At 38.3% G+C, this 24,965-nt stretch overlaps 1 pseudogene; it reads left to right on the top strand.

Annotated features, from left to right (window-relative positions):
- Nucleotides 1-1,019: 1,019 nt before the first annotated feature.
- LOC106831152 (dematin pseudogene) lies at nucleotides 1,020-2,058 on the top strand (annotated as a pseudogene).
- The last annotated feature ends 22,907 nt before the right edge of the window (nucleotides 2,059-24,965 follow it).

Below are 24,965 nucleotides of genomic sequence, written 5' to 3' on the forward strand. Positions count from 1 at the left end.
CACATCCTACTTAAAACATCCTCTAAAAAGGGAAGATTTTCCCTTTGTCTTCGTAAGCAAAAACTGAAGGCGTCCCATTTGCCCTTAAGCCCATAGTGAACAACTGTGAAGTAATGTATAACGAGTCGGCAGTCTGCAGAGTACCTCTTTGCCAACTCAGCTATCTATGTCTTTTTGTTTTGTTTTCTTTTTTGCCTATAGCTTTCCCAGAAAAATACATCTATGTTTAACAATTTTGAATACCACTAATTAGTATACCAAAATCTGTGTGTATTGGTCTTTCAGCAGAGGTTCTCCCGGTTTCACAATCCATTGTTATGCTCTGCTACCACTATGCCACACTAAAATAAAAGTACTCAAATAACTGGAAATTGTGGAGGGGATGTAATAAAATAAACGACTTCATCTCAGAGATCAAGGCTGAAAATGGAGTCTTTAAAAAATGTGAAATCACTGATTCTGCTAAGCAATCAAATTCTGATTCCCAGATTTTACCCAATGGAGTATAAGCAGTATGTTGTGCTCAAGACTAACGACTGAGTTGTAGAGAAGACTGATTACATATCTATTTCTATTTGTGTTTGTATACCATCCTTTAAAATTCTTAATTTTGGTGCATGTTGTCTAATTCACATAATATATTAATATCACATATTATGTTAAGTTTATTTATGAATGCATAAATGTGCATCTATTTGGACATAAATAACAATGTTAGTATTATAAAATCAAATTTATAACCCGTTGTTCTTATTGTGTAGTATCTAGTTTACAAAACCCCACATATAGCCTACTTTGTAGGCATTTACAAAACTAAACACATTTTAAAAACAGTTACTTTAAACTGTTCATGTTGTGTCTGATATTAGAGTTCTTTAAAAATAACTTACACTTAATTTTTCTCAAACCACTGGTGGTAACCTGGCTTACTTTACATGGTACACAGATGGACATTTAAAAAATTTTTACTAGTTATGCAGTTATTTTACTGTCAGTTGGAAAAACAGAGCTAACACACAAACTCCACGGACAATCAGGTGCTGAGCTACAAGGACTTGGCTGCCATCCCCCAGGACAAGGCCATCCTGGACATCTACTGGCTTAACCTCATGATCTACAAATGCCACTTTACCTAGTCCCTCCTGGAACACATGGAGTTTCCTGGAAGCCAAATGCTAGCTATCACCCAAATCCACAACTCCCCACCATCCCCAGAGGCGTAAGAAGAGAGCCAGTCCCCTGGTACCATCTCTCAGGCTTCAGCCGAAAGAAGCACTGGGACTCCCGAGACCAACCTGACCCATTTCCACCATCCTAAGACCATCTGCCCAGATTCCAACATCTATAAGAAACCACCCATCTATAAGCAGAGAAAGTCTATGTGAGGCAGCCCCCAAAGCAAGCACTTCATTGAGGACTTTATCATCAAGGCAGCTAAGATCCCTGTGGCCCATCCCCCAACCCCAAGCAGCCAGCCAAGATGAAAACTGGCTACTGACCATGCCCCTGCCACTGGCCCTTGTGGAGACAGAATGGAGAAAGCAGAAGGCATCTCAGAGGGAGGCAGAGGAAGAAGAGGAGGAGGAGGAAGATGATGACTCCAGAGAGGAGATGGAGGCTCTCAGCAAGCGTCAGAGAGAAGAACTCAGTAAGGTGATTTCCAACTTGGGAAAGATGATCTTGAAATAAAAGATGGAAAAGTCATTGCCTATCTGAAGGAAAGGACCAGAGACCCTTTCTTACTTCCTTGTACCCTGGAAGATCTAAGTGTTCTCTCCTCACCTATTGCAGGACCACCCTGAGCCGGCTACAGTCCACAGACTTTAGCCCATGGAGAATAAGAATGTAAGCCCAGGCCTGCAAATCCGTCCCTATAAAATGCTGGTGGTGACCAATAAGGGGTGAACCAAGTTGCCTCCAGGTGTGGATCTGATGAAGCCTGAGTGGCATCTGTCAGCCAAGGACTTCCCAAGGGTATTTTCCATGTCTCCTGAAGAGTTTAGCAGGCTGGCTCTGTGGAAGCAGAATAAACTCAAGGAAAAGGCCTCTCTCTACTGATTGCCCTCACCTTCTCCATGACTGACCGTCACCCCTGCTGCTTCAGGGCTCTGGAGCTGGGGTCATTGACCCCAAAGCATGCTCTTCCAATGGCCAGCTGGGAGCAGTCATCTTGTGGGGGAGCAAGGAAGTGGGTCAGAGGTGGGGCAGGCTCTATGCCCCGGGTCAAGGGGGAACCAAAACCTCTGCAGCCCTGGGGTTGTGGGACATGGACTTTCTTCCCCATAATGGGGGGTGGAGTGGTGTTCCTTCTCTCACTCCTGGTCCTCACTGCACAGGGCAAACCCAGCCTGGACTCCAGCACAGACAGGGTTAATGTTTGTATCCTCTTCCTGCCCCTACCCCCACATGAAGGTCCCCAGAAGAGACTGAAGAAAAATGAACATGACATTTAGTGGTCAGGCCTATCAGCTGTCTTGATCAATGGCTGGGTCCAACGCTTGGCCCTAGTAGGAGGAAGGTGAGGGTGGGAAGCAGCCAGGCAGGGAAAGCTCCAGGTCCCTGTACACACCCAAACACTCTTCTTTGCCTCATCTTTGACAGTTTCCCCTGTGCCTGCACCTCCTGCTTCTATGACTCTAGCAAGGTCACCCTGCCCTCTAGCTCCACTTGTCCTTTACTTGTGAGCCCCCACCCTGAGCTTCAAAGCCCCTTGCTCCAGCCTTGGAAGCCTTGGCTTGGAGAGGAGGTGTCACCTATACAAACCCAGCCCACCATCAGCCTCCAGGCAAAGTCAGCTAGAGTTCTACTTTCTAGCACCACCCCAGGTCCTGGGAAGAACCCAGGCCTTCAGACTCCCTTGGATGGGATCAAGAGGCCAGGCTACAGGGACATTTCTGAGTATCCTGCCTACCATGTCCCACCCATACACATGCATCCCCCTCCACTCTCTAAAGAATATAATTTACTGGGCACCCTCTCCCTGCTTCACACTTTCCTCACCTAACTCTCTGCCCTACCTTAATCACACTCCTAACTTTTCTTATCTGCAAATACATACATGTATATAATTACATATGTATGTGTGTATATATATATACACATATATATATATACATTTTTTTTTTTTTTTGCCCAGATCTGGATTTTGTTCCTGTTCAGACCTGACATCCCTTTCCACTGTGTGTGTAATAATGCTGGGGAAGAGGACTCTGCATGGAATTAAAGGTTGCATTTCATCACAGCCCCCCAACCCCCCAAAAAATATATATAACTATTATTACAGGAGCATTCTATTATTGCCAATATTTAAGTAAAAGTAAAACGCAGGGAAAAGAAAGTGGATTTGAAATGTGTGTATGTAGAAAGAGAGAGACTCCAAATACAAATGGTACTCAGATAAGGCAAAAACTAGGAAGGAAGCTTTTTTTGTGCCTTCAGGCTTCAACTGAAACATTAACTCTTCCTAAGTCTTCAGCCTGCTGGTCTTTGGACTGGAACCACATCGTCAGCTCTCCTGGGTCTCCAGCTTGCTAAATTATCTACAAATCTTGGGACTTGTTGGCCTACAAAATTGTGTGAGCCAATTCTTCAATTCCTTATAATAAATCTCTCTCTCTCTGTATGTATATACGTATAGATACAGAGAGTGAGAGATGAACTTGGAAACAAATTTTTTATTGTACTGATGCCATTACATATACAGATAGATAGATAGATTCTGGTTCTCTGCTCTACCAGGAGTAATACATTGTTATATAAGGGGACTGAAGACATCTCCTTCCTAATGTGAGAACCAGAAGATCAGCTCAGGTTCCATGTTATTGAGTGATAGAAACAAGATAAAAAGAAGAGTTGTCTCCCAGCACAATGTGATGACTTTGACAATACTTCCACATTTTTATAAAATACTTAGCAGAAAAAATAATAATTATTATTGAGGAAGCCAAAAGTTAAGTCAGTCTCATTAATTATTGTATTTTTAATTTTCTCATCATCAAATGATTTACTTTCATGTGCTTCTAATCGTAAGAGTGCACTTTAATAGAGCTATAGAGTGTAGTGTTAAAGAGATGGCACATTTACCATTGTGCAGTAACATAAAATCAATGGCAGCTAGTCATACAGGCTTTTTCAATTTCCATCGCACATGGTACGCTGCCCTTGGTTCAGTGGATAATCCAATTGTAAACAGTGACTCACTGTTAACAACTCTAGGAAATAGGATTAGCAATTTCTAATTTCAAAGTAAACTTATTTCATTTTTGTCCTGCAAATAAAAACAATGTGTTCAGAGATTTAGCTTTCCAGCTTTCAGAGCTCCCCAGAAACAAAAATGTTGGAAACAAATTTTTATCATACTGATAACATTAATGGAAATCATTGAGTATATGTTCCTAACAGCTTTTTAATGGTTTGGTACCAAAAAATAAAGTAAGATTAGATTGAAGTTCAATTGGATGAAACTTAAAATTTAAATTGGAAAAGAATTTAATTGAGACTCTGGAAACTAAAAATCTTGGAAGGATCCTGTACTCAATGTAGGAGAAAAATTTAAAGTTTATATATTATTAGAAACCTATGACTCCAAAACAAAGGTTTTAGGCGAGATTTTTAAAAATCTAGTTTGTCTTGGAACACAGTTAAACTGAATCAGTGATCTTGTTATTTTTGTGAATTATTTATTGTACCATTCTAAAACCTATTTTCCTCTACCTTATCTGAGAATTCCTCTAGTAGAACATTGCCTCGATCAAAACCTATACGTCTACACTGAGTTACAGACTCTTCTTAGCTCTCTATTCCAAAGAACAGAGGATGGTGGCTTTTAGTCAACTTTTAGAACATGACAGTGTCACTGTGTTAGCCCATAGGGTCTCTGTCAATAATACTCACGCCTGGCTTTTTAAAAATGTCCATGCTCAAGCCCTACACCCAGGGATTTCTCTAAGTGGTCTAGGCTGGAAAGTCCTAATCTGTGTTCTGCACACACAGATACTTCTAGTCTACAGCTACAGTGGGAAACACTGGTCTAGATTAACCAAGGAAGGCTTACTCCGAAAGGAAGTCTGAGGCTACGTAACTGGGATTTAGAACCACGATATTTATTGTCCAAGTTTGCAGCAACAACACTAGACTGAATCCAAACGGCAAATCAGATCAATCCAGACACAGAATAAAGTTAGTGGACAGGAAAGGCAATATCGCAGACTGGAGGAGTTTTATGGAACAGTTTTTATTACTTGTGGTCATTAGCAGAATGGAGATTTAAGAGATAACTTGAATGAGCCATTCCAGGCTGAAAAAACTAAGAATAAATATCTTCCTAGCTCCTTCTGTGGGAAACTTGACTACCTGACCAGACAAAGAAATGATACTATCCCAGCACTGCAAGCTACATTTTTTCCATTGAACTCGTTAATCATTAACAAACTTGTTCACATCATTCTGATATGGGTACATACTATCAAAGATTAGAGAAGGTTTGTTGTTATAAAGTTTATGACAGACAATAGTTAAAAATAGGAGCATCATATCATGAACTGACCAACTGTGCTCACCTTTAAAATCTCACTTTTCTCATACATTTGTAAAGTATTTTTATAAATATGTATTCTAGTTGGACTTTGGAGCCACTAGAATTAATTCATTAATCAATCTTTTATCCTGTATTAACTATGTCCAGTAGGCACTATGCAAGGTTCTAGGTACTCAGCAAAAGATACAGTCCTTGTCTTCAAAGATCTCACATTCTCATAAACTAGATAGTTACCTAACAATTAAAATATATGTATAATACTGCATAATTAGTGATATGTTGGAACATAAGAACAAGGTGGGAGGAGGGCACAAAAGAATTCAAAATTCTGGTTGGGAGTGGACTGCTGAGAGGCATCAAAATGCCTTTAGTAATTCTTGAAGCAAAGAAGGGGAGGGTTAAGTCATCATAGTGCAAAGCTATAGAAAACTCAAAGAACATGCATTAAGGTATGGTCCGAACAGGAGCTTCATGTAGGAAATGACATGGGAGAGATGGGATAAGACCAATATATGGCATTTTTTTTTACATGAAAATAGTTTAAGTTCTATCTTGAAGGTAATGAAGAACAATTTGAAGATTTCACACAAGAGTGTAAACAATCACATCTTTAATAATTAATAGAAGCTAAATAAGAGACAGAAACATTAGTTATAAGACTATTAATATAATACAGTTGAGAATTATGATAAGAAGAGCTAAGGTAGAGTCTGTGAGTACAGGGAGAGCAGAATTCATTGAAGAGGGATTTAGGAATTGACAGGATTTAGTGAACAGTAGGAATCAGGAAAGCTGGAATAACATAGGATGACTCCCAATTTTTGACTCATGAAACCATGTGAAAATAATGCCATTTATCAAGGGAGTAAAATGAAAAAAATTGATTTAGGACATAGAAATTATGAGTTCAGTCTTGTACAAGTTGAATTTGATATGCCACTGGGCAAACCTATCTTAGAACTGTTGGAGATACGCTATAATGCATGAGAGCAAGTCTGTGCTTGAGATTGAGATGGGTTGTGGACTCATCAGTTTATATTTTCTTGTAATAGCTATGAATCTTCTCAGAAACGTGGTTCCCAGCTTCTTTCTGATGCAGAGGAGACCATAGAAGCAATTGATGGTAACCTTGAGGTGACAGAAAATTTGGCAGAATCCACACCTTTGTTACCCAATATATTTTGAGAAGATAATAGAGATTCAGATGAAACCAAGGAAAACAAAGAAACATAGAGTATGGGGGAGGATATAGGTCCAAAAAGGAGGCTAAGAAACACAGCTCAGAAAAGTGGAAGGAAAACAAAGAAGCCAAGAGAAGAAAGCATTTCAATGGGAAGAAAATTAAGTAGTCAGCTCCATTATCAAATACTACTCAGAAATTGATTATATAAGAACTATAAATTACGCATTCAGTTTTGCAATTAGAAGTTTTTGGCAATTTTGGCAAAAGTAGTTCTATTGATTTCCAAGGGTGGCATACTAATTACAGTGAGCTATGTGAAAGTGGCATGTGTAGGAGGTGAGGGATATTTTTTCAATAAGCTTGGTTGTTAATGGACAGAACAATATAATGTGATGCCTGGAATAATCTACAAGATTGAAATGAGTTCTGGGTTTATTAACTGTTTTAGGTTAGAGAGATGGAAACTTGTTGAAATGAGTGAGTACAGAAAGAAATATTGAAGTTATAAGATTCAGCCATGATACATGGATTGAAGCCCCTGAGGAAGTGGGGATGATAGGATCCATGGCAAAGTAGAAGGGATTTTCTTGTTTGTTTTTCTAACAGAAAGAATGCTTCCTCTGAGAAGAGAGGCACAAAGGCTAGAGTGGATATAGACATGTTGCAGATGACAGGTTGAGAAACTAGAAGAGTCCTCCTAGTCTAGTCTGTTTTCTCTGTGAATTCCAAGGCATAGTCAACTTCTGGGAGTCAAAGGATAGGAACAGGTTAGGGAATTTGAGAACAGTTGTGGGAGCTTAGAATAATAATACATGGAAGAGAGACTGATGAAAAGCTTAAAAGATTTCCAGGAAGATTTAAGTACCCTACTGAAGCCAGAAACCATAAATCTGCATTCTCCCATCCTTCCATAGTTACGTGATTTCCTTTAGCTGTGCCCAATTGTCTGGACATAGTAGATAGATAACCTAGGTTCATGATTGGGCCTCAAAGTGCAGGTATAGAAAAAGATACGGAAACAAAGCTCTTGAGGTTATTGGAGAAAGAAGTTTCAAGGGTTCAAGATTAAATGCAGAAGAAAATAAAGCCAGGAGAGAAAAACAGAAAATTGAAGAATCAAGGAACTAAAAATTATCTTGAATTTAATTCGTGGGTACAGAGAGGAAAAGAAGGTGAAAATTCGAAAGGTATATTCAGCAAGTAGACTGCTGTAGCTTACTATTGCATAATATAGCAATTAGTTTATTTTGTACCCTCGTCTTCCACTACCATGCCTGGCACTCAATAAATATTTGTTAAACTTATTCTTAGATAAATAGAAAAAATACTTTTTAAAAATTGAGAGATAAACCATACAGTGCTCTATGTTGTAAAATACTTTCCTCATATAGACAGAGCATAAACGTCTTCTATCCACGCTAGAAAACCACTCAAAAGCAATAGCGAGCACTAAGCCTTCAATTTCAAGCTAAAACTCAGAGGATGTGATTCAAATACCATGTTTTGGCCAGTAAGACCTAATTTTAAAACTAGATGAGTCATCCTGTCCATGGGATATTTTAAGTAAAGATTGCATTGCGTGAAGAGACTCCCTATCAGAGCCTAAAACTAACACAGGGGAAATACAGCGAATTATGCACAATCTTTATTGTTGGCTTTTTTCCATGGAAAATTAGATTAGTTACCAGAGTTTGACTTCACTCTGCTGAGGAAACTGATGCTAGGGATGCATATGTTGACAATCACTTGTAATAATATCTACCATTCTCATTTTAGAGGAAAATGTCCTTAGATATCACTTAATCCAAGCACTTCATTATACAGTATAAAGAGCAAGTCCTGAGAAAAGTTAAGCAACGTGTTTCCAAGGTCATACAGAGAGTAAACAGTTGCACTGTAACCAAGACCAAACTCTCTCACTACACTGAAAATCATTGGAATATTTAAACAGCTCTCTAGCTTATTTATATCAGGGAAATTGAGTAAAATGGCGATGATTTCAATAGAAGCAATTGCTTTCCATCTACCCTTTACAAGAGTACTGTGGGCTATAAGTCCTTTCCTGATTCATTCTGATTTTATTGCAAACGAGCAACAGAAATTCTCAAATAGGCGATAATACACACATAGACACAGACGCACAGACAGAGAGAGAGAAACAGAGAAGAGTAACAAAGAGAGGAAGAAGATGTATGAAAATGTATAATTCACAAGCGAAAGTTTCTCTCCCTGGATAATCAGAAACAGGCTATATTTGCCTACCTTTTTTTTTTTTTTGCAATCCCTGATGTGTATGACTAAAATGGTAATTAGCTATATTTCCCATTTTGGTTGAGACATATTGTATATCATGTGTAGTGTAGTTCTAGTCTCAAGAGGGAAATGGCTAATCAGGAGAATATTTTTCAATGTCTCGTCTCTGTAAAGATTTACTGAGTTGTCTCTAATGTACACTGACAGCTTCTGCATTAAAATTAGAGAAAAGTAGACATCGATATTGTCAAGCTAAAAAAACCCTCTCTCCTTTCATTTTCATTCCACTAAAATAAATCAGGTCCATATCTTTTAATATTTTATTAGAATTGTTCACTTCTGAAGGTCAAGAGCAAAAGGACTCTTCAAAGTTTAAAAAAGGTTCAAAAAAGGTAGAAGTTAATTGATAGTCTCTAGACACCAGCTAAAGTCTGCACTGGAACTTTAAAAGTCATATTCATTTCCTTGCTGAAGTTGCCGATGTTATTTAATGAAGTAACTTAACTTCGATGCGTCCTGTATTAGAGTTGTTTGCAAACAACAGAAACCCATTCTAGATAACTTAAACAAAAAGAAATTTATTAGAAGGATATCAGGGAGTTGCCAAGTGGACGAAGTTGTGGAGAACCAGGATTAGAATCAGAGCAAGAGCCCAGATTGGAGCTGCTTTTTATGTAAGGGAAAAATTGCAGGAATAAACAACCTCCAGCTATTTCTTCCATCCTGTTTCTTTTACTCAAGATTTATAATCCTAGAAGAGAGAATCAATTCGGCTAAACCTAGGTTTGACATGTACCCCTTGATTGTACCTGAGTGTGGAGATGTGGGGATGCTTTCAACTTCAGTTAGCCAAAAAATAATAAAATATTATTAACTCCCTCTTCCAGACTAAATACAATGGGAGAGAGATCATTTTTCTAAAGAAAATCAGGGTATTGGTAAGAAATGGAAATTGACAATAGGCAGTCAAAATATAAAAACTGTCCATTTCAAGCCAAAATTCCTAGTATTGATTTTGAAGGAAACCAAAATAATAACAATAACAATTCTAAGTGCTAAACTTTAATGCAAATATGCCTGTTAACATATAAGAAATGTATACATTATTAAAATGTCCCAAAATCTAGATAGCAGAGGGCACACTGGAAATCTGGGACAAGCGCTCCCCTAAAGAGATAGCATTTATGAATATCTTTTGCTTATCAGCAGCAGTCTGAGCGCCTGTGGTGACTGACAATTTATTTTTTCTTTCTAGGGCCACACATCAAACTTTACATTTAGAGGTCTGATGAGTCCGCACAAGTCTAACTTAGGTAGAGTCAGTCTGTCCTGCTCTAAGCAAGAGAAGAGAAATCACCTCAGAAATGATTTTATCATGCTTTAAGCTAGCATACTTATCCTGAAAATCATTCCTGACTGCAGGAACCCTGAGAGAAATTTGCATTTAATAGTTCTGATCTGACACCCACAAACATTAAACCCTAGTAACGTAATGTTGCAGAAGTTTCACATGCCTGCATTAATAAAGCACTATCTGTCTTGAACAAAAATAAGCCACCAAAAGTAGATTCAGATGCTTTCAATTCAAGGTGATGACTAATAAAATAATGCTTAATATTGAGCAAAACTCTAAATTCTACCTCAGTGCTTCCAACAACTTCTATATTTCCTGAATTAATAACTATCTTAATACAGATAAATCTTCTGTAACATGAACATTCCCTTTTATGTGTGTTGTGTGTTGTTTGAGAAATATATTCTTAGATTATATAGTGAATATCAATGAACAAGTTTGAATAATTCCAAAAAATTTAACTCATTTTATTTATAAACTGAGATGATATTTTAGCATGATTTCTAAAGGATATTACATACAGTTATGAGACATATGTCTTAGAAGGGTAACTGAGAAGGATTTTAGTCTAAACTCTTTATTTTGTGAGATTATCAGTGCTCTAATATTGCCTATTTCATAATTAAAATCAAGGACAAGTCAATACAGAACACAGGACTGCATCTGGACAATATCCAGCATGCTCCCGAATATAAGCAACATATGGTTCCAAAAAATGATACAAAAGCTGATACATTGTCTACCTTTGACGTTTACCTTTGGGGTCAGACAAAATGTGTCATCTTGAACATTATCTCTTGCCCTTCTTTGCCAGAGTTGCCAGTTTTCAAACTTTTAATGGCAAACATACTGCTGTATCTTGGGCCTCAAATATCTTTCTTGACAGGCTTCCTCTTCCTCCCTCAGTATTACTGTAAGTCCTCATAGTGAGTAAATGAGCAGCTCAGAACTAGAATATATCCCAATTTCCCAAAGAAATATGGTAACAAATTCTCACAAATTGGGATTGCAATGAGAAAGAGAGGTTTTCATAAAGTATTATCTTAAAAATAGATGTAGCTCTACAGAACAAATCTTACGTTTATTTTAATTTGTTAACAAAACACATACACACACACAGAATCAGAGTTTATTTATTTTTTGTGAGGAAGATTAGCCCTGAACTAACACCTGTTGCCAATCTTCCTCTTTTTTCCCCCCAAAGCCCCAGTACATAGTTGTATAGTCTTTTTTAAAAAATTTTCTTTTTTCTTTTTTTTTTAATAGATTGGCACCTGACCTAACATCTGTTGCAAATCTTTTCTTCTTCTTCTACTTCTTCCCAAAATCCCCCAGTACACAGTTGTACATCCTAGTTGTAGGTCCTTCTGGTTGTGCTATGTGGGATGCCATCTCAGCATCGCTTGATGAGTGGTGCCATGTCCACACCCAGAATTCAACCTGGTGAAACCCTGGGCCTCCAAAGTGGAGCGCACGAACTTAACCACTCGGCCACAGGGCTGGCCCCACATAGTTGTATATTCTAGTTGCAGGTCCTTCTAGTTTTTCTATACGGGATGCCGGCACAGCTTGATGAGCGGTGGTGTGTAGGTTCATGCCCAGGATCCGAATCGGCACACCCCTGGCCGCAGAAGCAGAGAGCAGAACTTAATCTCTCGGCCGTGGGGCTGGCCCCAGAATCAGACTTTTAGAATTAGAAGGGGCTGTACAGATAAACTAGACCATTGTTTCCGAAATGCAGTAAGATTATTTTAGGTAGGGGAACATTAAATGTTTAATAGGCATACTATTTCTGCATCAAAAACAGCATAACTAGAACATCAAATGCCTTATTTCCCAGATATTTACATTAAGAAGAAGCTAAACGCTTGTTGCTGTTTGATGTGGTTTGGTTTTGGTTATGGTTTTTCTTTGTTCTTCATTTTTTCAAAAGGCTACTTTGGAATCTTAACAATTTTTGAATATAAGAGAAGGTAATGTATGTATTTATTATACATTTTTTACAGAGTAGAAAATTTTTATAATATTAGTTATTTCATGCCTTTATGCATTTTGTATACATTGACCTTCTCTACCTGCTTCATCCATCTAATTCCAACCATGTTTAAACTCAAATACCATTTCCTCAACAAGGTGACCCACCCACATAGAGACAGGCACTCTCCCATCTGTAAATGCACTAAATGTTGGACCCAGACAATGATAGCTGTGGCATTCTTTTATACTTATCTGTTGTCAAGGCCATCTTTTCCATTTCCAAGGGTATGTACTGCAGATACGCAATAGAATCACATGGAGAAAGTTTTTATGGCACTGATATAATTGTCCACTCAGACTTGGTGAGGGATGAGAATATGTGCTTTTCAAAAGTCCTCAGTTGAGTCCAACGCTCATCTATAGTTACGAGTAAGTGCACTAAACTGTAAACTCCTCAACGTCAAAGAGCTTTTCTTACTTACAACTTGTTGATTCAAACACAGCACACGGCAGGCACAGAGTAATGTTTAGGGAAGAATGTGAGGTAGTAGTAAATATCAATGAATGATGATAATGAAGACAGCAACTATGGAGAAGTACAGATTGATCTGCAAGCATCAGTCAGGCTTCAATTAACAATGCATAGACCTAATCTTTAAAGGAGTCTTGGCTGAAGAGACAAGAATAGTGGGAAGATCATCAGTCCAACAGCACAAACTGCTTTGTGCATTCAGGCATAAAAATCTATATTAATAAAGAGGAAAGACTTCCCACCGTGGGGATCGGAGCTCCTGGTTGAGTCGTCTCTAAGGGCCAAAGCTTCTAATGCTCTGAAGTCGTTTAAACTTTCTTTTAATAAAGAACTTGGTTGCATTTAAATATTTTCAAGTGATTGTGAGAATACTTCCATGAGACTTTTAAAATAGATCAAATTTCATCACAGATCATCTTTTTATTATTATTATTATTACTATGGAGTCTCTTTTTCCTTTGTAAAACCATATAATTCTGTCTTCTTTAAAACTGTTTCTTCACACCCAGCATTCTGAATACTATAAAAAAATGCTTTATTCCACAATTCAGATAAATATATCAGGCATTGGGGAAGCATTTGATTTACAGAGCAATGAGTCACTAGCTCACTAGAATATAAGAAAAGTGTCCCTGCACCAAAGACAAGCCATTCATGACAAGTGAAGCATGAGTGAGTGCCTCAGCATCATTGCCTCCCACGGACCTTTTCCCTCCCTTTCATCTACCATTATTCACACATATAACTATTCTTTCTCTCCTAATTTCCCCTTCCTTTTATGGATGAGAAATTGTGAGATTTCATCAGGTAATAGAAATTCAAGTGTTCAGAGTCAATTTCAATATATAATGCTGATAATATATTAATTCGGTAGTAAAAAGTTAGCATTGTAAAGGCATGGACATTGTTGTAGTCATCTTTGTATTCTCAATTTCTAAAACAATATCTGGTGGATAATTGGCACATGACAAATATTTGTTAAATGAATCATTGAATTAATGATATTAGATCCATTTTTCCATACAGTGAGGCAAATAGAGTCTTCCTGTGTCATAAAATACACTACTTTTGTCACTCAAAACCCTAGACTTAAGAGAATCCAGAATAGCATATCTTCAAGCTCAAAAAGTTGCAGTCAAGCACAGTCGTAAGACTTGGGACTATGACTTGACACTCTTTCTGTCCCTCCAAAGCCTGAGTTAGAGTGCCCTTGAAAATAACCCAAAGTAGAGTGAAAGACAATGCAGAGGGGTGTGAAGTTTCTATCCAGTAAGTCATCAATAGTTATGGAAGTAAAGAAAATCATAAGACCATCTAGAAATGGAAATAGTACATTTTAGCAGGTAGAAAAAAATGCATTCTCTTCTCCTATTGATGTGTTTATAAAATGTGGGATTAAGTTTCCTATCATCAAAGAGCTAGAAACCTGAAAATTTATTTCCCAAATTATTCATAACTTAGAAAAGAAATCTCATGACAGATGTTGTAGAACCTCTAATCTGGTGCCTTTTTTATTTCTGCTAGGTACAAGATCATTAACAGAGAAATATACCTTGACTTGCATGTCATACAGAGGTCTCAATGCCTTTAATGTTGCTATTAATAGCTAGGGAAATTCAGAGCCTCTTACTTATTCTCTCTCATTGTTTGCACCTGATGTCAACCTAGTCAGAATGATTTGTTTAAAATATGTAATTCAGTAGGCACTTCAAGAAGTAATGTGGAATGTATAAACCTGGCCTGCCTAATTTCAAGTGAAATACAAGAGAGAAATGCATATTAATGTAAAATGACTATAAATCAAAAGCTATTTCATTTTCTAAGGTAGTGTAAAAGCCAAACCTGTTTGAAACCATAATTCAGCTGTCAAAATCTCTTAGATATACCACTGACCTTCCTTGGAAGTTTCTGTCACATAGAAGTGAATGGATCAGGAGAAGCAACATTAAATCACATGGCATTACTGAGAGCCAGGTACTTGAAAGTAATTTAGCTCTCTTGAGCAAGTCCTTAACCACAAGTCACACTTTCCCAGAGAAAGATTCCTTGTGCTATACATGCACATACACTGACATAAAACGCATTCACTGTGTAGACTACACAAAGAGAATCATTGTGTATTCCATGTCTGTGCTTACAGATCTTTTTCAATCAATATTGAACTCGATGCTCCGATGTTTTCAAGAAACAGCTGAAAGATTTCGTGTTGTAATTCTCGAAGCCACATTGTCTGTTTAACTTAAGAATGTATATTTTCTCTCAGTGTTTTACATTTATTATTAATAAATAGCAGTAGCTAACATGATTGCTTGGCTGCCTACCTCTCCAAAATGAATTATTCTATTAAAATCGTGACTTTACATGTTAAACCTGAGATAGGAAATGAGCTTGAATCTAAAATCATGTTTTTCACCAGTGCTAGGGATTGGTGCTAGGGATAAAAACAATTCTTTTTGGAAGGAGGGTTAAAGAACAATCTGCCTTTGGAACTTATAGCGACTTTTAAACTGCAAGGAAATAGATGATGTTTAATTAGACTCCATTTGCAATTTCTTACTAGATTTTCAATGAAGAGCTGGTGTTGTTTCTATGGGCAATAATTATTTTATCATTATCCCCCAAAGGGGTAAGAAGATTAAATTGTTACTTTAAAAGCTTTTTAATTTGTCAGAATTTCTTGTGCTTGTGGATGAAGAAGGAGGGTAAGGTGTGGGATATAGCCACCCTTGCTCAGAGCTGCAGATAACTATCTTGGAACTGTACTACAAATGGGTGGATCCGTGTTCCATCCCCAAGGCTTTCATTTAATGAATATCTGCTGATCTCTAAGAGTTTTTGAGATATAAGGAGAAGAAAACCATTCATTTTACAATTGAGGAATAATTGATTCCTTAAAGGGCTTACTCTATCCACAAGGAAAAAAGATTTTAAGAATCATTTCTATTATCCAATACAAAGAATGATAATATGAAACCCTTGGTTCCACTTAAAACTCTACTGATAATTTTCTGGATGAATTATCTATACTTCAATGTTTTACTTATAAGACTTCCAAATTAGGTAATTAAAAGCTAAAAATGAACACCCTGCATACAGCAAATGCTAAATTTCTATTAAAAAAAACAAAACATGTATTAAAGCATGATTTCAAATTATTTGTGTAGGTAATAAATGATCGATATTTTTTTAATCCCATTTATGTGGACAGGGCAATGCGATACATGATGAATAGTATTTTTTAAAATAATGTATAGTCCCCTTCACAAATGTTACAATTTATATGGCAAAGCCAAGTTATCAATGGTTTCATTCATGTTTCCAGAGTCATTTATACACTGACCACAACAATTTTATAACAGCCTTATGGCCATCCCTCACACTGCGTGAACAGATGCTTACCACAGCAGGCTGGGTCGCTTTTAAGAAATCTCAGCATAACTTGGCATAGTTTCTTGAGAAAAATAATTCTAGGCAGACAGTTCTCTTTTTCACATCCCCAACCTTCAAGTTGTTATAAGTTCTTACATAGAAATAGGATCAATTAACTAAAAGCTATAAGAAAACTATTAGTCTAATTGTCATGTAAAACTTGGAGATACTTCTTGCAGTCACTAAAGTCAGTCAATTTAGCATCCTCCACTTCATGATTCTGTCCTGAGTCTCCTAAGATCCCTGTAGTGCATCCTGTTGCCTGGAGCAAAAATAACACATTAGTGATTCCTAGCCCCCCCCGCCCCCCCCCCCCCCCCCCCCCGGTTCCTCTGCATATGGCCTGTTTCTAGCCACTTTTCTGAGCGTCATTACTTCTCCCACATCTAAGGACTCCTCTTAAATTTACTCCAAAGAAAAAAAGTTAAGCCATCCCCAAAACAACTACTACTGAGAGCTCCCATCAAACTCTATTTTCTGGGACTCATTCACAAAATTTGGCTCTGTCTCTGATTGGTGGGTAGATTTTTGAATTCCCTATTATTACAATCAGTGGCAAATTAGAAGCCAGCTCCACTTCAAAAGAGAGAGAAAAAAGGAAATATTTGTCTGATATCTTAAATTCTTTCTCCTGAGAAAAATCATTTAGATGTGGGTCATTTAAAAAATGTAAAGAGAAATCATTTGAAAGAAAGAAAATGAGACGTGTTAGGAAAATAGGTGAGTATAACTTTTTTCAAGAGCATTTACGTAAGACTGAAAAGCGTGTGAGATAAGTATTCTTTGCTTCTAGCAACTTCTTAATTATCAGTCATCAAATTTTATAAGGTCCCTGAGGAACCTAAATAACATAACCCATGAGATAGAAGATGATATGTATGATATAAAATGAAATATCAGAATCGATACATCTCAATGAAGGGACCACATTTCTGGTGAGGAAAAGATTGAAGGAGTGAAGTTTGGGGAAGGTGACTACAAAGATAAGTCTTTCATGGTCTCATTGATGAATAAAGGAAATTTCTATCAGGAGCAAAAGTAGCTGCAAAGAAGAATATCTACAATAGGATATTTTCTTTGAGAGCTGAATTACAGGATGGACATCTCATTCTCTCTCATTATTTCAAAGGCTTTCTATATTTTTAGGACCTCTCAAAGTTCTATTTCTACATCAGAGATATCATTTGAACTCCAAACCTACATCTCTAATGTCCACTGGACAACCCCAAATGAATGCCAAAAGGCAACTCATGTCCAGCAAGTTCAAATACTGAGCTTATTTATTTTACTATTGGCCCATTCTTACTCATTTAGGTAGTCAATCAATCAGTCACTCAATCATTTATCCAATATTTTTTTCAGTAGCCACTATGTGCTTGACATTTTTCTAAAAGTCGGGGATACAACAGAGAACAGAACTTTTACAAATGTTTTCCCACAAGGAGTTTATATTCTAGTGTGGATGTACAGACCAGGAAAAAATCAAATATAACAGATATTGATAAGTTCTAAAAACAAATAGAGCAGGAAATGGGGAGGGGTTTTAGACAGGAGAGCTGCATCATAGAATTTGATCCTCTTCCTCTGTCTTTTGTCTTCAGAGAAAGTAACCAACACACACTCAACCACCAATCCAAAGACAGAGGTTGATTTTTGATGTTGCTATTATTCTATATACATAATAACTCTCCAATTCATTCAATTATTTCCTTCCCACTGCTATGACATTAGGTCAGCCTGACATTATCTCTTGCCAAAATAATTACAACAGATCTCTAAAAGGTCTCCCTAGTTCCAGTCTTACACAGCTTGAATCCATTTTTCATACTAGAGCCAGAGAGATCTTACTAAAACATAGTCTTTAGGGTTGCTCAGGTTCCCCATGGCTAAAATCCAAATGAGCTGTTTTCTTCTCACCCCTTCTCCATCACCATCACTCTCTATTTCACATTGTACTTTCAAGCCATGTACTGAACTACTGACAATCCCCTGACCCCTTCATACTTTTTCTTGTCTCTACATGTGCTATTTCCTTTCTCTAGAACACTTTTCATTCTCTCCCTTCCTCTCCCTCTCTCTCCCTCTTTTATTTTCAACTGTATAGATTCTACTGATTTTTCAGTTTAGACACCACCTTTTGCAGGAAGTCCTGAGACCCCCTGGAAGTGATTCCCAGGGCTTCCCATAGCACACTGTGCATACACATATCAGAAACCTTACAATGTTATATTGAAAACCCAATCATTTATGTGGTAGAATGACACTTTATGATATTAACTTATATTTTCTTCTCCCTCTCTTTTATTAAGATAGGTACTTGGTGCTGTAAAATGTTGCTTCAGGGAGAGATGCATCAGAGTAGAAAGAAAAAATAGTCCCTGAGTCCTCCTACTTCCAAAGGATGGAGAGGATTTTTAGGTTTGACTAGGTTTACAACATGAAGGAAAATGGGTTACCTGCTGTTAGAAACTCTTCTATCATGGGAGCTGAGAAGGGGTAGAGAACAGAGATCTGTGGGTCCAAGAGCAAAGGGGACTTGGGCTTGGCTCCCAGAGCAGAGTCTGGGGGTAGAGAATGACTATATGGTGCATCTCTGCAGATGGGTCCACAGGCAGTTTTCAATGATGTCCTAGCCTCAAAAGTAACATATGAGAAGCGAATGCCACTGGACCTGAGGCAGCCACGTGTACCAGGGTGCTGGGTGATTCAGTGATATTCTAGAGCACTGGGAACTGAGGAATTCATGCCTTAGCAGTGAATGAGAGTCCATATTTTCTGGCACAACCGAGGTGGAGAGATCATCAAAAGGACAAAGGGTAAGTGTGGAAAATATGCCTGGCTGCCTACTCAGTATCTGTCTACTCTTCCACCTTATTGACCAGTTTTCTTCAGGGTGTCAATGTGCCTAACAAAAAACCCTACAATTTCCAGCCTTCCTCATAGCTAAGAGTGGCCAATAAGACGTAAGCCTAAATCCTTGAAGGGACTTCCTGGAAAGCTCCTGAAAATGCGCCAATTCAGTTGGTATGCAGATTTTGCCCTTTGCCTTTCTGCAATTTCCTGCCTGTAAGTTAACTGGTGACATTGAAGACTGTCTTTGTCACTGTATTATCCCCAGCCAAGTACATACCACAGAGTGATCATTTAATAACTACTATTCAATGAGTTAATAAATACGTAGGAGAACATTGCTTTCTGTAAATGTAAATGATTATTACATTTGAGCTCCGAGTTTCCCAAAGCACCTAACATAAAAGAACAGCATTTAGGGCACATTTTCCTTAAGAGTAAGGACCTACATATTATCCATATTAGGTACACAGAGCCTGATGTCACCGTCTTTGCATAATTACCTCTAAAGCATCACAAAAATAATAAATGACAATTTTGAACAGCTACTCTGAATCACCTTTTATTCTAATAGTATGAGGACTTTCCCTTAGCTCTCAGTGTAATAATGCCCTAAAATTGTCTGCTGGCTTTCCTATGAAAAATAAGATACAAGTCAGGAGCGGCCAGTCTATGCAAGAGTAGCAAACAGCCTTCAAGTCTCAGGAATTTACTACTGAACATTTTTTTCTAGCTTATGCCAGGTCTACTGCCAGTCCAGATGGTGCTCCAGAGCGGCTCTCCTCCTAGGGTTGGCTCAGTATTCCAGGCAGGCTGCTTGAATCTTTGGCACCTTTATGTCAACACATGTCTTCAGGGTCACAATAGAAGGAAAAGAGAGTTCTTAAAAAATCTCCTATCACCCATCAAATGTTGTGACAGACAGTGAAACACGTCATTGCCACCCACAACATGTTGTTAAAACTAGTCTCATAGGTTCCTCAATCACAGAGATGTGAGGAAGTATACTCCCCCTACGCTTCCAGAAGGAGAAGGGAAATGGACATGGTAAACGTTTGCAGTCTCTACCATAAATGGGCAGTTTTTAGAGGAGACATTCTCATACCCCTGAAGCCAGAGGTTCTCAAACTCTTTAGTTTCAGGATCTCTCTATAGCTTTAAAAATCATTGAGGGCCCTAAGAGCTTTCATTGATATTGATTTTATCTATCAATATATATCATATTTGAAATTAAAGCTGAGAAATTTGTTAAATATTTATTAATTCCTTTCAAGCAAAAAGTAATAAACTCATCATATGTTAACATACATAACGTGGATTTTTAGTGAAAAATAACTATACTTCTAAATGAAACAAAAAAGTAGCAGAGTGGTATTGTTTTGTAATTTTGGAAATCTCTTTAGTATCTTTAGTAAATAGAAGACAGCTACATTCACATATCTGCTTCTGCATTCAATCTGTTGTGATATCACACTTTATATAACCTCTAGAAAATTTTTATTGTGTACCTACAAGAGAATAAAAGTCGTAAAAGTAAATAACATCTTTGTATTATTATGAAAATAGTTCTGACCTCAACGAATCCCTGAAAGGGTCTCTCAGAATACCCCCACTACACTTTGAGAAACACCGCCTCAGACGGCTAACGTAATCGCTCAAATGCACCACAAACTGTACAAAGGGGAAATGCTTGCTGCCTATAATGCCTTCTATTTTTCTTTACTTTTGCTCTGAAAACTTTTATTAGGTCAACTCATTGTGCTTTGATTGAAAAGTATTCAATGCCTCAATCAGGGGATAAACTTGCTGCTGGTTTTCCCGGAAACGAGCTGTGAGGAATGTCTCCATTATCTTAAATAATAGTATTGTTTTCTTCTTCTGGTGTGCCTTTTCAGCCTTCTCAGTGGATCCATCTGTCATTTTCTGATCAGCAGCTGAATAGGCACATTTGCTTTCACGTCCTCTTAAATCCACTTTCTCTGTCCATCAGGATCCTAAATCTTATAGTATGAGGGTCCTTATACTTAGCACACTCTTTCTTCCTACCGTGGGGTTTATTATCTTACCCCTTTTTGGATAGTCCTGTGGTTTAAATCCTTTTATCAACAGGACAGGTGGATTCTCTGAAATAGTATAAAGATATTCTTTCCCATTTTATTTCTAATTAAAATGTTCAAATAACAAATAGTTATTGAATACCTACTATATACAAAAGACTCAGTGCATACAAAAGATTCTCCATTTATTCAAATAAATACAGTTTAAACTACAGTCTCTCTGTAGTGATTTAAAAGATATAAAAACAAACTATATTGGAGTAGAAAATAAGATATAAAAAGTCAGAGGACAGAAACAAAAATGTTTTGAGTCCCTTCTGCTCTTTTGAGCCTCAGTTTCCCAATCTGTAAAATAGGACTAACAGGTCTCAGGGGTTTGGGAATTATGGTCAGTTGGCCAGGAAGTGTACCCACTCCTCATCCCTCCCTCAGCTCCCAGAAAGCTGGGGGGTTGCGGGTGTCCTGGGGCCAATGCCCCAGGGCTAGTGAGACAAAGCAGAACGCCTGCCCAGCACCAGGACACTGACCAAGGACTTCAGGATCCTCTTCTCTCGCCCCTGGCAGGACATTCTCGGTACTGCAGGGACCAGAGCCAGGAGGGCGCATACCGAGACCCACTGGGAGTGATGGCCCCGCCCGGGGGTGGAGAGAGGGCCTGGAAATGGGGTCCTATGAGCATGAGTGAGATTCTGAGGCTGGAGGTGCAGGGTCACCCCCCTTCCATGGCCTCTGCACATAGCTGTCTTCAGACTCTTTGCCCCTGCCCCGGGATCCCCTGGCCTCCTTGTCTTCATACCCATCGTCATTGTTGTTGTGCTGTCGTCAGACGCCAGGGCCCGCGTGTCGTGCGCGATGTCGGCCGGTAGAGGTGGACGGCCGGCATCTTGGGCCGCTGAGCTGCGCTGTGGGAGCTGCGCTTGGCATGGAGCTCATGCTGTCCTTGATGCAACCGAAACTGCAGGTAAGGATGCCACCCTGCGAATGCCCACGCCTTGCAGGAAGCCCTCCCAGTAGCGGACGTCCTCCGAGTTGAAGGGCCTCAGCGTTTAGCAACTTTCCCTCCCACAGAGGGATCTCCCTCTCAAGAGATCTGAATTCAAATCCTGCTCTTCCACTCCTGGCTGTGTGATGTTGTGCAAGTTCCTACACTCTCTGAGCCAGAGAATGTAACATAATACACCACACACAGTATAAGTGCTCAAGACACATTAGCTTATTATTATTATTGTTGTTACTATTTTTATATTTATATTTATTAATTGTGCAACCTTCATCAAATAATTTCTCTAAGTCCCATTTTCTTCACCTATAAAATTGAGATAATTGCAACTGTTCTTCCAGTAAGGATGTGAGAATTAAATAGCAAGGTACTTGGTACACACTAAGTGTCCCATAAACATTAGTTCATTTTTCTGCCATCCCTACTCACTAGCTATGTGACTTCCACACATTACTCCACTTCTCTGAGCCTCAGTTTTCTCGTTTGCAAAATGGGGGCAAATAGTATCTACTTCCTAGAACTGTGAGCATTCAATGAGATGATGTTTGACACACATTAACTGCCAAACACGTTAGCTTATTAGCATTATTATTCCTGTTGTTATTACTGGCCCTCCTTAGAGCTCTGTGATCTTGAAGAAGTTCTTTAGCCTCTTTGAGCCTCAGTTTCCTCATGGGGGTAAGATGGGAAAATCAACCCCTCTCCTGGTTTTGCTGGGAAATGGCTTATCCAAGGATATAGGATAGGAGGTAACGCACTCAGCCTAGTGCCTGACCAAGAATGGCATGGACCACAGACGAGCCTTGGCTGACCCCGGGGGAGGAGAGGGACTCACCAGAGGAGGAACTTGCACCTGTCTGTGTAGAGCTTCAGCAAGCTTACACAACAGTCCTGGACTGGCAGCCTCAGCCAGTAGTCCAGCAGCAGTAACACAAACTATTGGATGGGGCAGCAGCCGGTGGGGGGTTCAGTGTTTGCCAAGGCAGCTTATTCTGCAACTGTGGGGGACACCATGTGAGTTCAATCCCAGGGAGCAATTCTTACCCAACCTCTGCCAAAAAGACCCAGAGTCCTCTGAAAGGATATGTAGGACCCAGACCTCCTCTAAAAACCCTTCTCTGGCCTATTTGAGGGAGATCTAGATCCCTGGGGCTGCATGGAAGGATGGGATGTGGACTCAAGTGGCCTGAGTTCAGTCAAGCCCCCTTCATTGACCAGCTCTGTGGAGAAACAGGTTTTTGCCTTGGCTCTGCTATCCATTAATTATTCCTTTAGACTTCATTCTTCTCAACCAAAAGAAGACTATTTTACCTTTCACATTCATTGGCCTTTATCACTCTGTGATACGAGTCAGGGTTGGATCAACCCACCTATATATTAGCAAATCATTTAACACGTGTTCCTTTTTCACCATCTTTACCACATATCTTGAGGAAACTCTGCAAATAGTAATAATTACCTCATTGTCAATCATCATCTGAAATTTGGGGCAAACTCTAAACTCTAAATGGCACTTGAAAGAAAGGACAAAGTAACCATGGCGTCGCACAAGATAGCGATTCACTTTTACTCCTTACCAGTGGTAGAAGTAACCTGAACAGTTAAACTGTTAGTAAAATATTTAAAACCTTAATAACCTTGTAAAATATGATTGAAACTGGAGAACCTGAGGTCTTCTAATTGCTATGCCCAAATACCATGGCTTATTGAGAGAGAGTTGCATATGATAGGGGAAAAACTTAAATTTTGAAATGCATTACTGTTAAGTCTCTGATCTCAAATTTTTTCGTTTCAATCAAACTATTTCTACAATTAAATCATTTTAAAAAAACAGTTGAAGAGGAGAAAAAAATTTTGGCATTGGAAACTTTAAAATCTAAGATTCAGCATGCATCCTTGGGTTCACTACCAACTAATCTGAAAAAACTTCTTTAGTATTATAGGTAAGGAAAGCAAACATGAAAGAAATTAATCCAGTAGTTCAGTGGATCACCATCTTTGCAGTCAGAAAGATCCAAATTTGACTCCCACTTCTGTCATTTTCAGAGGTGCAACCCTGGAAAGTTATTCAACCTTGCCGAGCACCAATGTCCTCATACGTATGGAGTCCTCCTCATCTGTAAGAGTGAAATGACATAGTACTTGTGCCTGGCATATTTTAGGAGTTCAAAATAATTGCTTGACAACATCTACCTTTTAACGAAATTATGAAGTTGATATGGATTTGAGGTCTAAATTATATCAATAGGTAATTAAAAAATATTCAAACTTACATTGGCATATTCATTTTCATGTGATTCACTGTGATCACTATAGAGAAAACTGGATCATCCAAACAAGGAGAAGTCTAAGAAGAGAATTAAAGCCCAGACTTCCACTTTGCTGATGGTACTGGTTTCACATAAAGGAAAGGGGACCTTGAAACACTGTTTTACTAAAGTATTAACCACAATATTTAGAAACATGATTTTTAAAGGATAATGCTAATATAAACTAAATATAATTTTTAACCAGCTTTACAAATTAAGTTATTGAGAAAAAAATCATAACTAAATGTCTGCAATATTACTGGAAATATTAATAATAATACTACTTGTGCCTATAATATCATTTACTATAGTCTCAACAAAATAGTACTGCTTTAAAGTCTTAAGTTCATGTTGGAGTAGCAAAGTGTACTGCTAGTAATAATTTAAGACTAGAAAAAAAGGATTAGATATGCAAGTGAAAATGCATTGCCTTTTGAGTCCTTTTGAAAGGTAAAACAAATAAGGACTGACAGCTTTCATCAAAA

This window comes from Equus asinus, chromosome 9, assembly GCF_041296235.1.
Source record: "Equus asinus isolate D_3611 breed Donkey chromosome 9, EquAss-T2T_v2, whole genome shotgun sequence".
Taxonomy (NCBI): Eukaryota; Metazoa; Chordata; class Mammalia; order Perissodactyla; family Equidae; genus Equus; species Equus asinus.